Below are 17,651 nucleotides of genomic sequence, written 5' to 3'. Positions count from 1 at the left end.
ATGCATGCTTACAAGTCCTTCCGTTGATCTCTTACCCACCCAGCAACCCTCCCCTACCTTCCTGCTGTAGTTTTACAGTCTGTTAAATGCTTCTTTGCCTCTGTCTATTTTTGTTCAACAGTTTTGTTCTTATTATCCATAAATGAGTGCAATCATGTGGTATTCTTCTTTCACTGACTGGTTTATTTCACTTAGCATAATGCTCTCCAGATCCATCCATGCTATTGCAAATGGTAAGAATGCCTTCTTCTTTACAGCAGCATAGTGTTCCATTGTGTAGATGTACCACAGTTTTCTGATCCATTCGTCTGCTGATGGGCATTTAGCTGTTTCCAAATCTTAGCTATGGTGAATTGTGCTGCTATGAACATAGAGATGCACATATCTTTTCTGATTGGTGTTTCTGTTTTCTTGGGATATATTCCTAGAAGTGGTATTACTGGGTCAAATGGCAGTTCCATTTTTAATTTTTTGAGAAAATGCCATACTGTTTTCCACAGTGGCTGCACCAGTCTGCATTCCCACAAGCAGTGAAGAAGGGTTCCTTTTTCTCCACATCCTATCCAGCACTCATTTGTTGATTTGTTGATGGTAGCCATTATGACAGGTGTGAGATGGTACCTCATTGTAGTTTTGATTTGCATCTCTCAGATGATTAGTGACTTTGAGCATGTTTTCATGTCTCTTGGCTTTATGAATGTCCACTTTCGAAAAGTGTCTATTTTGGTCCTTTGCCCATTTTGATTGGATTATCTTTCTTTTGTTAAGTTGTATGAGTTCCTTGTAAATGTTGGAGATTAAACCCTTATCAGTGATAACATTGGCAAATATGTTCTCCCATGCAGTGGGCTTTCTTGTTGTTTTGTTGATGGTTTCTTTTGCTGTGCAGACGTTTTTCATTTTGATGTATCCCATTTGTTTATTTTCTCTTTAGTTTCCATTGCCCTAGGAGCTGTATTGGTAAAGATATTGCTACAACAAATGTCTGCTATTTTGTTCCCTATGGCTTCTTCTAAGATTTTTATGGTTTCCCATCTCACGTTTAAGTCCTTTATCCTATTTGAGTTTATTTTTGTGTATGGTGTAAGTTGGTGGTCTAGTTTCATTTTTTTTTTGCAAGTATCTGTCCAGTTTTCCCAATACCATTTATTGAAGAGACTGTCTTGTCTCCATTGTATGCTCTTGCCTCTTTTGTCAAATATTAATTGAGCACACTGGCTTGTGTTGATTTCTGGGTTCTCTGTTCTGTTCCACTGGTCTATATGTCTGTTCTTGTGCCAGTACCAGGCAGTTTTGAGAGCAGTGGCTTTGTAGTATAGTATTGGTATCTGGTATTTTGATCCCTCCAACATTGTTCTTCTTTCTCAAGATTTCTGCAGCTATTCGGGGTCTCTTTTTATTCCAGATGAATTTTTGGAGAATTTGTTCTAGGTCTTTGAAGTATGCCGTTGGTATTTTAATGGAGATTGCATTGAATTTATAGATTGCTTTGGGTAGTATGGACATTTTAATGATGTTGATTCTACCATCCATGAAAATGGTATATTCTTCCATTTATTCATGTCTTCCTCTCTTTTTTTTAGCATCCTGAACTTTTCTGAGTACAGGTCCTTTGTCTCCTTGGTTAAGTTTATTCCTAGGTATCTCAATTTTTTTGTTGCAATGGTAAATGGGATTGCTTTTTTAATTACTCTTTTTGTGAGTTCATTATTGGTGCATAGAAAAGCCATAGACTTCTGGGTGTTAATTTTGTATCCTGCTACATTGCCGAATTCACTTATTAAGTATAGTAGTTTTTTTTGGGGGGTGTTTTCTATGTACAATATCATGTCATCTGCGAATAAGGACAGTTTTACTTCTTCTTTTCCAATTTGGATGCCTTTTATTTCTTCTTCTTGTCTGATTGCAATGGCTAGTACTTCCAGTACTATGTCAAACAGGAGTGGTGAGAGTGGGCATCTCTGTCTTGTTCCTGTTTTTAGTGGAAATAGTTTTAGTTGGCCCATTGAGTATGATGTTGGCTGTGGGATTGTCATATATGGCTTTTATTATGTTGAGGTATGATCCTTCTATTCCCAGCTTGCTGAGAGTTTTTATCAAGAAAGGGTGTTGGATTTTGTCAAATGCTTTTTCTGCATCAATGGATATGATTATATGGCTTTTATCTCTCAGTGTTATTTCTTATTTGGAGTTTTGTACAGACAGAAGAAGAGTTGCTAACACCTGTTGATCACTTAATCCTAGACTCAGTGCGGTGGTCTAAGAGACACTCTCATTTAAGTGCCACAGCTACCCTGCAGGCAGCATGTAGCAAAGCACCTCAAATCCAGCATGTCTGACACAGAAGGAAAGTCTGGTTCTCCATCAGAATCCCTGAGTTCAGTGAATGGCACCATCATTCTCCCAGTAGTGTGAGCCAGAAACCCGAGTTTCTGGGTGTCAGCCTCCATACTTGCCATGCTCTAACCCCATATCCAAGGGCCATTGGCTTGACCTCCTAAGCATGTCTTGATTCCATCTGCTTGTTTTCCCTAGTCATGATCAAACCTTTCTCCACTAGAATACAAGCTTCATGAGAACAGGAACTTCATCTGTCTTGTTTACTGCTCCATCAACAGGCCTAGAACAGTGCCTGAACACGGTAAGTCCAGCAGAGGGAATGATTGAATAAATGAGTGAGTGCTGTGGCTTCCATCCCAGCGACTGCCACCTCTTGCTTAGGTTGCTGCAGCAGTCTCTTGCCTGGTCTCTCAACATCTACTCTTGGCCCCTCCAATTATGTCTGCACTCTGTAGCCAGCTTGATTCTTTAAAAGCATGCCTAATTACTCCCCTGCCTAATGGCCTGCTAGGGTTAACAGTTTAGACCACACGCCTACAAAGTCAAGTATGGTCAGCCCCCACCCACTTCTCAGCGCCTTTGTTCAGGACATTTTTCTCCACCAACCCCACCCTCCATCCCTTCACCTAACATGGCTCCCACATATCCTTTCAATCCTACCCATCCTCAAAGCAGTTTCTTTCTGTACCCTTTCCTGGCAGCTTGGTCTGGGTTTCAGGACCCTTTATCCTTTCCTTTTATATGACCTGTTATAGTTTGCAATTATATAACAACTAGAGGCCTGGTGCTCCTCTCCAATCCAGGAGCTCTCAGGGGATGTCCTACTGATGTCTTAGGCCCACTCCCCATGGTTCTCTGCTCTCTGCAGGGCCTGGGGGCTTCGCCACAGCCATGGAGATGAAGCCCCCATGCCCTGCTTTCTGCTCTCTGCCTGCCGCCACCATGTGAATGAAGCCCCAGTGCCCTGCAGTGTGCTCTGTCTGCCAGGCCTGGAGGCATTCCCGCCACTGCCTTGCTAAGGAAGCCCCCAAGCCCTGCTGTCTGGGCTCTGTCTGCCATGTCTGGGGAGTTCCCCATCACAACTGGGCTAAGGAAGCTCCCAAGCCCTGCTTTCCGGGTTCTGTCTGTCGGATCCAGCCTCGCTGCTTGGTCCCCGCGAACCCCAGCAGGGCTGACAGGCCCAGACACTCCAGCGGCAGGGCTAAGGAGACCGGGCGCCGCCCTCTTGTGGCTATGGGTGCCGCCCTCTTTTTGTGATGGAGTGACGGTTAATTTGCATATTACTCTTTTATTAGATAGGATTTCCTCTTTTTTAAAATAACCAACTGACTCCTCCATTACACAGGAGCACCCTGTCTGTGAGTACCAGCTCTGTTCTAGCTTCAGGCCCAGCACAGATTATTTGCTAGAAGTACTGGTCCACCTCCATTTGATTCTGCAGCTCCATCCTCCACCCTTCCTTGCCCTGGCTCATGCCTGGGAGGCTGATCCAAATGAACTGTGTGCCCCTGGCTCATCACTCGTTTGTCTCTCACTGGCTTTGGCCCAGTGGAGGCACCCACAGGAGATGGGAGAGTGGCTGGAGAGAGATCGGGGTCTTGTTCCCTCCCCACGTGTGGGCTGCCATTGCCAGTGGCTGTTCTCCTCTTCTCCTACCTCTGCATTTCTCAGCAGCTTCCAACAACATGCTTACATTGGCTTTCCACTGCGTCCAGTCCCTGAACCGGGTACCCCACCTCCCTACTCACATCTTGGTAAAAAGCCTGATTTAACCCTCCCTAGTACCACTTGGATTGTGCTGTCACTCTCCTGCCAGGACCTGAGATGCCTGAGCAGTGATTTTGCTCTTGCTTCTTGCTCCATCCTCTCTCTAGATTACCCATCCTGGTTCTGCGGCTGACTTGGGCTGCCCGTGTCTACCCATCCAGACCGGCCCTGTTCTGGTATTCTTGGTGTACAAATCTGCTCATAGTTGCTGAAAATGGGCAAAGCTGAGTCCTGAGGGTAGAGTGAAAACATTGCATTTTCTACTGTTTTTAATCCTGCCATTTCTAGTCTAATTGCTTTTGTCTCGAACCAGGATTCCCAGGCACTGTTGCCAAAATTCTCTTGTGTGACTCTTGTGGTTTTCCATACTTTACACAGACACACTCTGATGCTGTCTGCTCAGTGCTGGGAAGTGCAGAGCCATACAGCTGTCTGGCTCCAGTGACTTCCAACATTCTCCTCGTTTCTCACGGTTTTCTCTGGTTATGTCCACTTTCTCATCTTTCAACCTCCCCTGGGCCACACCTGGGGTTTGAAGTCCTTGATTGTAATAAAGTTCTGTTTTTACAAAGCCTTTGCTTGTAGATATTCCCAGTCCCACCTTCCTGCTGCATGTAAGTTACAGTGTCAGCACATGTAGAACCCAGATATCTCCCAACCCTTGATAATAACAGGACTTGAAGCCAGGTTCCCTCGGAAAGCCCCTGTACTGTTTGGGACACTGGAGCTTGGGGGAGAGGTAAAGACAACAGCATTGTGGCTGTGAAAGCGTCCTGGCTCATGGTAGATGTGGTGAGATGTCACAGCTGCTGGAATTTGATGGACCTGGTCCTAATGGCAGCTGTACCAGCCACTGGGCTGCCCAGGCACAGAGCTGGGAAGTGCAGAGCCAGTACCCAACCCTTGGAGTGCTAGATTCTCCCTAAACCTTGGGTTTCTCATCTGTGAAATGAGCTAAGCATATCTAGCATGCAGGGCTGTTGGAAGGGCCCAGTGATTAGTCATGCAGCCATTTAATGACGTTTCAGTCAACAATGAACCGCATATAGCTCAGAGGTCCCATAAGATTATAATGGAGCCAAAAAGTCCTATCACCAATGACTTCACAGTCATCCTAACATATTACCCACATGTTTTCTGTGATGCTGGTGTAAACAGACCTACTGCGCTGCCAGTCCTATACAAGTACAGCACATACAATTGCAGTAGTGGGCTATACCATCTAGGTTTGTTTAAGTGCTTCTATAATGTTTGCACATAGACACTGCCGAATGACACATTTCTCAGGACATATACCATTGTTGAGCAGCTCAGGACTGTGCTGGAGGATGCATATAAGACCTTAACTGGGCACTTAATAAATACTCATAACAGCCTGTTCCCCTTCTTCCCCTTTCAGATTGTAAATGTTCTCAGGTACCTATCCCAGGTTATTTTTCTGTGAATGCCAGCCAAGTGTCTATGTGGATATTCAGGTCCACTGGGAGAGGACCAACCTCACCCCAGGTGCAATGAGCCCACAGCCACACAAATCAAATGCATGCTACTTACTGAACAGCATTTGCAACCCAGCTTTGTTGCCATGGACAACAGTGACTGTCCTAATAATCAGAACGCTGCTGTATTCTCTTTCACAATGAAGAGAAAGGTAACAAGTCCTAATGAGGAGTGGGTATGAAGGAACTCATGGCACCAGGACATCCCAAATACCAAATGTGAATGCTAACGCTGCCAGAGGAAGCCCACTGAGACCAGCATGCTAGCCAGGTGGCCTCATCGCCAGCCCCTTGCCAGCTGGTCTGGGAACATCCCCATCTACTGCTACTGCAGACGTTTGGAGGGAGCTCATAGAGCCCAGAGCCTGACCTCTCAAATAGCCAGGTGGCTGGGCTTTCCCCTCCCTGTCTCGGGCTGCACTGAAGTATTCTGACTGTAGTGCTGTTCCTCCCCACATACCACGGCAGACAGGGAGGGAATGAGATGGCCACTCCTCAGGCTGAGTCGGGACTCATCCAGCTTCAGAGAAACAGCTGGCTCCAGACACATAGCTGGGCAGGGCAGAGCACTTCATCTGGGTAGTTCTAAAAAATACGTAGCCTTAGGAATTCTAGAATAAAGAAAAAGCATCCCCTCCTAGTGAACAGCACAGCAACAGGGACCTGAAGCTGAGATTGAGACCCAAATGTCAAGCAGACAGAGTCTTCCTAGGACAACCTGGAGGCAGTGCTGTGCTCCCAGGAAGGGGGTAAGCAGTCCTGGAGCCGGGAAGGAGTTGGGGAGCACCCAACCTCCAGGTGGAAGTCAGGTAGAGGGTCTTGTAGTAGGGGGATCGAGGGGCCAGATGGGGCCAATGATCCAAACCCCAAAGACAGCAAGGGGGCCAAAATAGGGGTGGGGGAGCTAGGACACAGGCAACATGGTGTGGGTATTGTGCACCCCATGGAGAAGGCACAGGAAGCAGGGACTGAGGATATGAGAGACTGAAGCTGAGAAGGGAAGTGGTTCTTCTCTAGTTCACTCCTGCTGTCCAAGCCTGCCGGAAAGAGATGCCAGAGGGGCAGGGTGTCCAGCCCATCACTGGATAGCTTGGGAGAGGGGATGGCGAAGGCTGTAATGAATAAAGTGCCTCATATTTGTCTTCTGCCTCCCGGGGGCCTGCAGAGCAGGAGTTGGCATGGAGACTGTTCTAGCTGCACTGTGGTGACAAGGGGTAATTTTGGTTCAAGAGCACTCCCAGGATGGGGGGAGGCTGTGGTGTGGGGAGTTGAGGCCACACTGCTCCAGGATGGGGATGCAGCCACCTGCTTTGGGAGTCCCTCCCCTGCTCACCATCACCACTGAAAAAAGAAACATTTGTAGAAATCGGAACACCCTTTTGAAAATTAGTAGTTCCTGACCAGAAATGATTAGAAAGAAGCTCCTATTTAAATAGTTAACATCAGGAATCTACACTAATAAAAGAGAAATATGCAAATTGACTGTCCCTCTGCTACGCCCACCAGCCAATCAGGAGTGAGTACGCAAATTAACCCAACAAAGATGGCAGTGGCCATGGAGCCAGAGCAAGCAGGAGGCTTGGGTTGCTCCCGGCAACAGAGGAAGCCAACCTTCCAGCCCGCCCTGGCTTCTGCTCAAGGAGGGGCTGGAAAAAAAAAAGGAGGGGCTGGGAGCTTGGGTTGCTGGGGGGTGTGGACAGCCTGAAAATGGCCCTCATCCCCTACCCAGGCTGGCCACGCCCCTATAGAGTAAGAGTCCCCGCTGGGGGGCCTGGCCAGCCTGCAAACAGCCATCAGCCCCTCACCCAGGCTGGCCATGCCCCCATGGGGTGAGGGTCCCCACTGGGGGGCATGGCCATCCTGCAAACAGCCATCAGCCCCTCACCCAGGCTGGCCAGGCAACCCAGCGGGAACCCCAACCATGAAGGGGGTGTGGCCAGCTTGAAAACAGCCCTCAGCCCCTCATCCAGGCTGGCCATGCCCCCCCAGCGGGGACCCTCACCCCATGGGGGCATGGCCAGCCTGCAAACCACCACAGGCCCCTAGCTCAGGCTGCCCCACACCCCAAGGGAACCCCCACCCTGATCCGGGACACCCTTCAGGGCAAACCAGCCAGCCCCCACCTGTGCACCAGGCCTCTATCTATACTAATAAAAGGGTAATATGCTAATTAGACTGGGAGACCTTCCAGGAGACCTTCCAGACGTTCTTCTGGACAAAGCCATGGTGTCAGGGCTGAGGTAGAGGTGGTTAGAGGCCAAGAGGGGATGGCAGTTGTGGGTGATCAGGCCAGCATGGGACGGCAGTTGTGGGTGATCAGGCTGGTGGGGAGGGGCCGTTGGGGGTGAGCAGACCAGCAGGGGGCCCAGTTGGGGGTGAGCAGGCCATCAGTGGGGGTCAGTTGGGGGTGAGAAGGCCAGTGGGGAGGGAATATGGGATGAGTAGGCTAGCAGGGGGGCCTTTGGGGCAAGCAGGCTGGCAGGGGGGCAGTTGGGGGAAAGCATACTGGCACCGGGGGCAGTTGGGGGTGATCAGGCTGGTGGGGGGGAGGCATTTGGGGGCAAGCAGGCTGGCAGGCAGAATGGTTAGGGGCAATCAGGCAGGCAGGCAGGTGAGTGGTTAGGAGCCAGCAGTCCCGGATTGCGAGAGGGCTGTCCAACTGCCGATTTAGGCCCGATCCTTGTAAACCGGCAGTAGAACATCCTTCAAGGGGTCCCAGATTGAAGAGGGTGCAGGCAGAGCAGAGGGACACCTCCCCCACGTGCACGAATTTCGTGCACCGGGCCACTAGTCCTATATAATAAAAGCCTAATATGTAAATTGTTCGGCCGGGAGTTTGGGAGTTTGACCACTCCTTATGATGTGCGCTGACCACTAGAGGTTGGCATGGAGCATGGTGGGTGTCGGAAACACAGTGCTGGTAGAAGGCGCTGCTGGCCCTGATGAGAGTGGGACCATGGCGGGCTGGTGGAGCAGGTGAGCAGGCGGCATCAGGCCAAGGCCAGTGTGAGTGGTGGCCTGATCGCCCCACCGATCGTCCTGCAAACGGTGACCAGCAGCCAGCAGGCCCTGATTTGCCAATCAGGGATGGGCCCCAAGCTAGGACAGGGAACTGGGGGTGGATGGTGGCAACCAACTTCCCGTGGCGCCCAGGCGGGGGGTTGTGACCTCTTGCCGGCTATCTGGGGGGGCGGGGGTTATGGGGACAGAAGTGTGGTGAGAATGTGGGGTGTCTGCTGAGCTCACTCTCACTCCCCTTGCTACCCTCCCCCAGGATGCCAGGGCTCACGCCAGGGAAGCCTCCGCACTCAGGTGCTGGGCACCCATAAGGAGCCCGCCCTGCACCACATGGCCTCTTCTGGTGAGTCGGGACCCAGCCGCCAGGACCGCAGAGGCCAGTAGGCTCCCTGTGGGTTCACGCAGGAGCTGGTCTGTGAGGCTGACTGGGAGAGAGCGCACTTCCCATCCAGCTTCCATGTGGCACCACTGGGCAGCCCAGAGGCCCACACTGGCGTCTGGCTGCACTCACCGCATCTCCACGTGGGGACTCAAGCACCATGACTCAGGCAGAGGGGGGCGCGCGGGGATCCGTGGGCCCAGGTGCTTCCCAGGGCCCAGAGTTCAGCTGGGACCTGCCCTTGCATGCCAGATGCTTGCATTTCAATTGCTGGCCAGGCCTATGGACTGCACCCGTGCATGAATTTCGTGCACTGGGCCTCTGGTAGATTTATAAACCAAAGCCACAGTTAGCAAGTGTGCTGATGAACTTGAGGTTGGGCTCTAGCTTAATAGTCTTTTTTTGGCTGTGAACAAGTAAATAAGCAAGTGCCTCAGATGTATGGGCTTGGCAGAATATTTTGTGTGAAAACATATTATTTCATAGTAATATACACTGAGTATATGTATACACTCAGTGTATATCCTATATAATAAAAGGCTAATATGCAAATTGTCCCCTCGACCAGGAGTTCGACCAGCAGGCAGGCTGGCCAACCGCCCATGTCCCCTTCCCCTGGCCAGGATGGCCAGACCCCACCCATGCACGAATTCATGCACCAGGCCTCTAATATATACTGAGTGGCCAGATTATTATGCATTCAGAGATCATAATAAGCTGTCCACTCAGTGTATAATCTTTTCAAATGTCCATTATGTGTTTGAAAAGTTATCCCCCCCCACACAAAACAAACAAACAAACAAAAAACACAACACAAAGAACCTGGACCTTATTTCATTTAAAAGACAAACAAATCTCAGTATGAAAATTGGATTAACCCTTTAAAAAACAGACATTTGAGAAGGCAGTTGTGATTTTTTTTTTTAATAAAGTAATTTTAAGGTAGAATTTCAGCCCTAAAAGGCAGAGCACTGGTTTAGAATCTGACACTTGGGGCTAGGGCCTGGGAAGAGAATATTTCCTAGCTGCTACTTAATCCTTTAACTCCATTTTCTCTTTCCTAAACACCCCTTTAAAATATCAGCCTTTTAGCAACTCTTCCCTGAGTGATTTTATCTTCTGAGCTATTAACTGTCCGTTTACTTAGCACACTCACTTCGCCAGTGTGTGGCGAATCTGTTTAATATTGTTCTCGTAGATAGATCTTTCTTTACAAAATGTTATCGGGTGCCTGCTCCAAGGACCTTTACCTGGATTTTTCCCCCCTCTGCAGCAAATATCTGATCATGGATTTTCCTTAAGTTGTACTTCTTCCCACCCCCTCCAACCTCCACCCGCCCCCTCGCCCATGCATTTTCAGTGCCTTTTTGTTTCTCTGTGTCTTAAGTGCTGTGAGGGCAGAAAGTCTCAAGAGCTCAGGCCTGTTCCACCTGCCAAGGCCATTCCCAGGGCATCAGGGATAGTGCCAGGAGGAAAGTGGTAATGAGGATTGTGGCCTCCATCAGAGGATTGTAGCTCTGCTCCCCACATCCCCAGGTTCTTATGACCTTGGAGAGGACCTCCCAGGGTGAAGGATATGGGTGCCCAGGGGAGCACCCCACACAGAGCCAAGATGCCCCATTGGTGGTGCAAGGTCCCATTCAGGCACCATCCACCATCTCCCAGGTGAGCAGGGGCAGGGGAGTGGGCAGGAGTGAGACCTGAGCGGGCCTGGGGAAATGCCTCAGCTCCCACAGAAGACACCCAGTCTTCACCCAAAGGCCTGAAAGGCATTCAGCACTGATTGTTCTTGGTCTTGGTGTTGCAATGAATCACCACTCCCTCTTTGCTTTCCACTTTAAAATGAATGCATGAATAATACTCTTAATATTTTCTATTTTAAAAGAAATGCAGCAAGTTAAGACAGACTGGTTGTTGTGTGGTTTCCATCAGATTTTTCCCCCTTAAAAAGCACCTCTCTCTCTCTCTCTCTCTCTCTCTCTCTCTCTCTCTCTCTCTCTCTCACACACACACACACACACACACACACACACACTCAGAGATAAGCAGAGATAAGTATTTCCACTATCAAACTCTAACCCAGTCACATGGGAGGGCAATGAAAACGCCGTATTGATGTTTTTGAACAAGATTCCCTTGGAAGAAAAGGAAGACAAGATAAAACAGTGAGTGGACGTTTAAGCTTTTCCTAAACTGCTGAAAGACCCAATAATACTTAATTATCTCTCATAGAAATTTTCAGGAACATTGGAAATATAAAATATGAAAGAGTAGAACAAAAATTTTTGTGGTGAAATAAACCAGGCTACCAGCTGTGTGTGTGTGTGTGTGTTGTGAGTGTGTGTGCCTGTGTGTGTGTGTGTGTGTGTGTGTGTGTGTGTGTGTGTGTGTGAGAGAGAGAGAGAGATAGGATGCCTATGGCATTCCTTTCGCTGCTGTTATTTGAGGCTGAGCAGAGGGTGGGACGTGGGGTGGAGTGCCCTCAGTGTGTAAATCTGAGCCCTGCCTTTTCTCAGGGCTGCTAGGGAGGAGCATGTGGGTGTGATCCTTTTGTTCCTTTGGAAGAAAATATGTGCTATGGGTAAAAATAGTATTTTAAAGTTTTTTAAAAATAAAAATGCCACATTGGAGCTGATGGTGTGGGAGCTGTTTTCCCTGGGTGGCACTTGGAGAGTAATTGAATGGGGAAGGCTGGCCTTCTCCCTGCTCCACCTGCCTTCCCCAGGCACCTCCCCCTGCCCTGGGTTCCCTCAGCAGCAGCATTTGGGGACTGAGCCCAAGACTTCCACTTCTTTCTCCTGTCACTCACCTTTAGGTTCTCAAGGACATTTCACAGGAGGCAGGGAGACCGTGCCTGAGCTGTGTGGGACTCAGCTGCCTCACCTCTGCTCCTTTTTCTCAAAATGTCTCTCACTGCCTCCTCCGTTGCTTGTTGGAGTTTCTGCTGCTGGTTTCACGCCCACCCTCTTTTTTATCCTGTTTAGTCTCCTCTGATTTTACTTAAGAATGCTAAATCTTTTCATTACATCTCCATGTTTCTAGTTTACAGGTTTTGTCTGTCTTATTTTCAGCAGCAGCATCTTCTTCATCAGAATATGGCATTAAAGAAGGATTCAGCCCTATTGGGAAAGAAGGTTTGTCCAGGAAACAATCACTTTTTCCATTATTCTGGGCCAGGAGGTACCTGGACCTGTCCCTTCTTTGACCCCCAAAGCACTTTTTAAAAAAATGACACTTCACTTTGAGGCAAGAACTGGCTCTTACATTGAGACAGGATAGAAAGAAGTTAGGAAAAAGTTCTGGCAAATGGGTTGAGAAAGTAGGAGTGGACATCACAGGCTGATAAGATGTTAGATCCTCTCATCAGAGCCCCTACCTCCATCTATGATCAAAGGGAAAACAGTTTATGGCAAGAAACCCCTCTGGTGGTCAGAGAAGTCAACAACAGGACTGGCTAAAACCAAATCAAGCCAAGATGGAGGAAAATGGACCAGAGAACAACCCAAAGCTCATACCTTTACTAGAGGCCCGGTGCATGAAATTTGTGCACGGGTAGGGTCCCTAGGCCTGGCCAGTGATCAGGGCCGATTTGTAGGGCAACTGGCGAGAGGATTGCCCCCCCCCCCCCCGTCCCCCGCTCACACCCACTTTGGCCGGCCTGAAGCCGCCCACTTGCCAGCCCTGCCCCCCACTGCCAGTAGTCTCCCTCTGCGGGGCAACTGGCGGGGCAATTGGGGGGCCCCTGTTCACACTCACTTTGGCTGTCCTGGGGCCTGCAGGCTGGGGGTAGCTCCTGCATTGAGCGTCTTCCCCCTGGTGGTCAGTGTGCATCATAGCAACTGGTCGTTCTGCTGGTCATTCCACCATTCAGTCGATTTGCATATTAGGCTTTTATTATATAGGATTATAATAAAAATTGACACCACAAGTAGAGGAGGGTCAAGGAGGATGAATACTGTGATACTTCTGGAATGGACCATATTAGGAACAAGCCCCCTACTCAACCAAAAGGTGGAGTCAGAACTTGGTACCATAAAGTTCAGAAACAACCCAGCTTGGAAACATATAGAATCCCAAGAACTGATGAACCTAGTGCACATCGCACTCATAAGTTCACTGGAATCCACGTGAACCTGTGCTTCCACTTCCTTCATAGTGACTTGCAACCAGGGGAGTAGCAATGGCAACAGCTCACCCCCTGAACCTGTCTTCAAGAACCTGAGTCCTAGCTTCTTTTTCTGTACCTAAATAAAACTTGCTTTCACTCTCACTCAGACTCATTCTTGAATTCTTCCCTGTGTAAATCAAGACCCTGGAGGTATCAGACTGCTGAGGGCAAGGACCACCCTGGCTTGATGAACTGGTTGGGTGACAACATGAGCTAAATACACAATCAATAAAAATAAAAAAATTTCCTGGCTTTTTCGTTTCCTGGCAATTGGTAGGGACTTCCTCTCTGCACACCCATGGGTCCTAATTTATAGCACTTGGCCCAGCTCCTACATAGTCCAGGTGCTCAACCAGTGGGTTGCTCCTCACTGCTAACCTTGGAGGAAGGAAGATGTGGATTGTGCTCTTGAAACCCAGTCACATCATTTTAGAGGGTCCTGCTTATAAATAAAATCAGTAATAGCTAACCTCAGAGCTCTCGTAATCCAATCCTTCTTAGTTTTATAGATGAGGAAAATGAGACTCAGAGGTGTGAGTTACTTGCCCAATATGCAGTTGGTTGGTCTGAGAAGGTACTATAAACCAGATATCTGGGTTCTTTGTTCACGAGGCCACAATGCCTCCACCTCCACCACAATGCCTCTACCCAAGACAAAAGCCATTGGGTCACTTCAAACAACTTTTTGTAAGAGTTGCCTAAAAGGCTTAATTGAGCTACTTTATAAAGAAAAAAAATATGCACATCTGTGTGTATTTTTGTAACAACTTTAAACTCAGTGTGACTGCATGCAAGCTCCAGCTCCTTCGAGTTACTGAGAAGGAGACTCGGTGACTGGTAGCCAGAGTAGAGCAGGGATAGTATGGTATCTTCTTCTCAACTTCACTGGCTTCTGAAAATATCCCTGAAAACTCAAAATAAGTTCCCTTTTCTGTTGTATAAATCAAAACAGATAAGGATTTTTCACTTCCTTTGGCAATAGCCCCCCTTTTAATGGATCTGGAGCAGTCAGCTCCATAGCTGCTCATCACACACCCACCGCATGCAGGCACAGGCATGATGCTATAAGGTCATGGCCCAGGGAAGAAGCTAGTCTGCAGCCTTGTCTGCTCACAGCTGGATGTGGAAGCTGACTCTCAAACTGTGTGCCACTCTCAGGCCTGTCTTTGGCCTACCCCTTGTCCTGGTCTTCACTTTTAAAATATATATGTTTTTTATTGATTTCAGAGAGGAAGGAAGAAAGAGAGAGAGAGAGAGAGAGAGAGAGAGAGAGAGAGAGAGAGAGAGACATCAATGATGAGAGAGAATCATTGATCAGCTGCCTCCTGCATACCCCACACTGGGGATCAAGCTCACAACCCAGGCATGTGCCCTTAACTGGAATAGAACCTGGGACCCTTCAGTCCACAGTCTGACACTCTATCTACTGAGCCAACCCGGCTAGGGCCTGGTCTTCACTTTTGAGTGATGGTCAGCCTGCTAAAGTGTACAATGGCAGAATCAAGTAAGAGAAATCATTTTCATTTCTGGGCTTAGAAGTTTATATTATCAATGGCTTACTGGGGTGGGTATTGGTATAGACAATAGGTAAACAGGCCCTGGGCTTCAGTCAGGCAGCTGAAGCATACTGGGACAGAGTGACTTTGGAGAGCTGACTGCACAATGCTGGTGGCACCATGGTTTCTAACTTGGAGGGCATAGGGCAGTGACATGCTTGGAAAGGGAGGCAGGGGAGGGGTCCCGGAGTGAACTTAGCAAGCACATGGTTCCTACTGAGGTTGTGCATTTCTTGGTTTGGTTCTGGGGGCACCTGGTGGAAATTACTGTGGGACAGTGGCTGACACCCTTCTAAGTTACCTTTGGGCAGCCAGTGCTGCTGTGGGCAAAAGCGGGCACTCTCACTGTCTCTCTCCACAATGTCTCTGAGTCACTTGAGGGGAAAATAAGTGAATATTTCTTACAGGCTTGAACTCCTTGCACATAAAAAATAAATGCCAACAGCCTGTGGAATTTCTAAGTCTCATCTGAAAGACCCAGAGTGACTTAGGGAAAAGGCTGGGAGCACCCCTAAGGTGGGCAAACGTGTGAGTGACAAGAGCACTGGAGTTTGGGTGGCCAGGATGGAGGGGCAGGAACAGGAGCACCATGGAGGAGAGGCTATGGGGGACAGGGCCACCAAAATTGAGTAGCTGAACACCTAAGCCCTTTATGGTCCCTACAGAGGTGGGACCTGGAGAAGCAGGAAGAGGCAATCATATTTGACTGTCTTCGATGTACTAGTAGTACTCATATACACAACCAGCCATGGCCATTAATCGTCTTCTGTTTATATTATCTGACTCAGATATGGCCCCAGTTTTCTGCCACTTTATTGTGTCATGGAGACCGAAGAGTGTGGGACACTTTTCAAAGGCCACATAGCGTAATGGCTTGCCCTCCATCAGGAGAAGCTCATAGTAACATCAACCTTCCTGCTCAAAGGTGAATTGTGATAGTCATTCTCCGTGTTTTATGGTGCTCTAGAGGTCACCCACCATGTTCACCCTCACGGCCTCATTCCCTCCCTACCACCCCTCTGAGAAGCAGGTCTGGGGTAGCAAAATGAGTATGGGACTTTGGAATCAGACCACTCTGGCTATAAATCCCAGCTCTTCCAGTTATTCTATTTTGGGTAAAAAACTAATGAGGCAAAATGTCCTCCTCTGGAAAATGGGAATTATCACATTTACTTTACCAGGACAAAGAAGGCTTTGGGGCACATATGACACTTTGAGGCAAATTAGAACAAGATACCTTTTCCTCAAGATCTTTTAGTTCCATTTGTCAGAAAATGACTGTAGCCTATGATGACCATGATGCGAATACTGCCTCTGAGATGGGGTCTCTTTTTCAGTCCCAGGGAGACTCTGGCCTAGGATGGCAGTAAGGTGTACGTGGGCTCTCAGCAGTCACTAGGCAGAAGCTCTTGTCTCCAGACTGTCTCAGGAGGAAACCTGAGATGACAGGTAGGGCCAGGACCTAACCCCAACTCTGCTAACTTCTCCTCCAGCTCCCCTTCCTTTGTGCTTTAAATCTGCCTTCAGAAAATATTCCTATCTTTTAATAGGCCACCAGCTTTGCATTTTGTCAAAAGTAAAAATGTAGATACACTTGAACTTTCCACAGGAATCAGTCAGCTTTCTCTAAGCTGAAATACTGAATTTTGAAGAGCAAATAGTTCTCAGGAAGATGGTGAACTAGCCCAAAATGGGGTTCCCAAACTTCCAGCTTCTGCCCACTCCATTAGTGATCTTGATGGAATGACTCAGCCTCTGGTGATTCAGATCCCTTATATGTAAAATGGAACAATACTCATAATTCTTGCAGAGATATTATCAGATAGAATTTATGAGCTTTTCAAAGAACACTGAGAGCCAGAGGTAAATGGTACCATAGAATAGCAGGTTAGCATTGCTATTGTTATCAAAGAATTGCCGATGTTCATGTAAAAACATTTTGAAGGTCTCTTTCAAAGAATCCTATCTAGTGGAAATCATTAAATTTGCCAAAAGAGGAAGTATAAAGGACATGTAATGCTTCATTCATTCGGCCATTCAATAATTTTTCATTGAAATTCTTCTGTGTGCACAGCAAGGGGGTTTCAGTGATGAACAAGAAACACATAGGCCTTTCCTCTAGGACAGTGGTTCTCAACCTTTCTAATGCCGCGACCCTTTAATACAGTTCCTCATGTTGTGGTGACCCCCAACCATAAAATTATTTTCATTGCTACTTCATAACTGTAATTTTGCTACTGTTATGAATTGTAATGTAAATATCTGTGTTTTCCGATGGTCTTAGGCGACCCTGCTAGCAGTTCTCAACCTGTGGGGTTGCGACCCACAGGTTGAAAACCGCTGCTGTAGAGCCTAAGACCATCGGAAAACACAGATATTTACATTACAACTCATAACAGTAGCAAAATTACAGTTATGAAGTAGCAATGAAAATAATTTTATGGTTGGGGATCACTACAACATGAGGAAATGTATTAAAGGGTGGTGGCACTAGAAAGGTTGAGAACCACTGCTCTAGGAGCTTACAGACCAGTAGGCATGTGACAGGGAACCTAGAAATAGCAGATGGAGAAGTCCCAACATTATTGGAGGTAACAGAGAACAAGACTCATTTGCTTGAGTACCATTTTCACTTTTATTTTGATCTTCTTGCTGTCCATGGAGGAAGTTATAATGAGCCTGTTGTTTTTCTGCCCAACATACAGCCCCTCTCTGGCAAAGCATCTGATCATTGACCACTCCCTACACCCAGCCCATGGGGTCGGGATGGGGAGACCTCAGTCCTGGGATTCAGCATATCAGTATGTGTCCCAGGGTGGAGCAAGTAAGCTCTTCATCTGCCTGGCTACATGGGCTGTTGCAGGAATAAGATTTCCAGATAAAATACAGAATGCTTATATAATTTGATTCAAAGTTAAGTTTGTATT

This window comes from Cnephaeus nilssonii (assembly GCF_951640355.1).
Source record: "Cnephaeus nilssonii genome assembly, chromosome: 6".
Taxonomy (NCBI): domain Eukaryota; kingdom Metazoa; phylum Chordata; class Mammalia; order Chiroptera; family Vespertilionidae; genus Cnephaeus; species Cnephaeus nilssonii.
The sequence above is the reverse complement of the archived record's forward strand: the minus strand, read 5'-3'. Positions refer to the sequence as shown.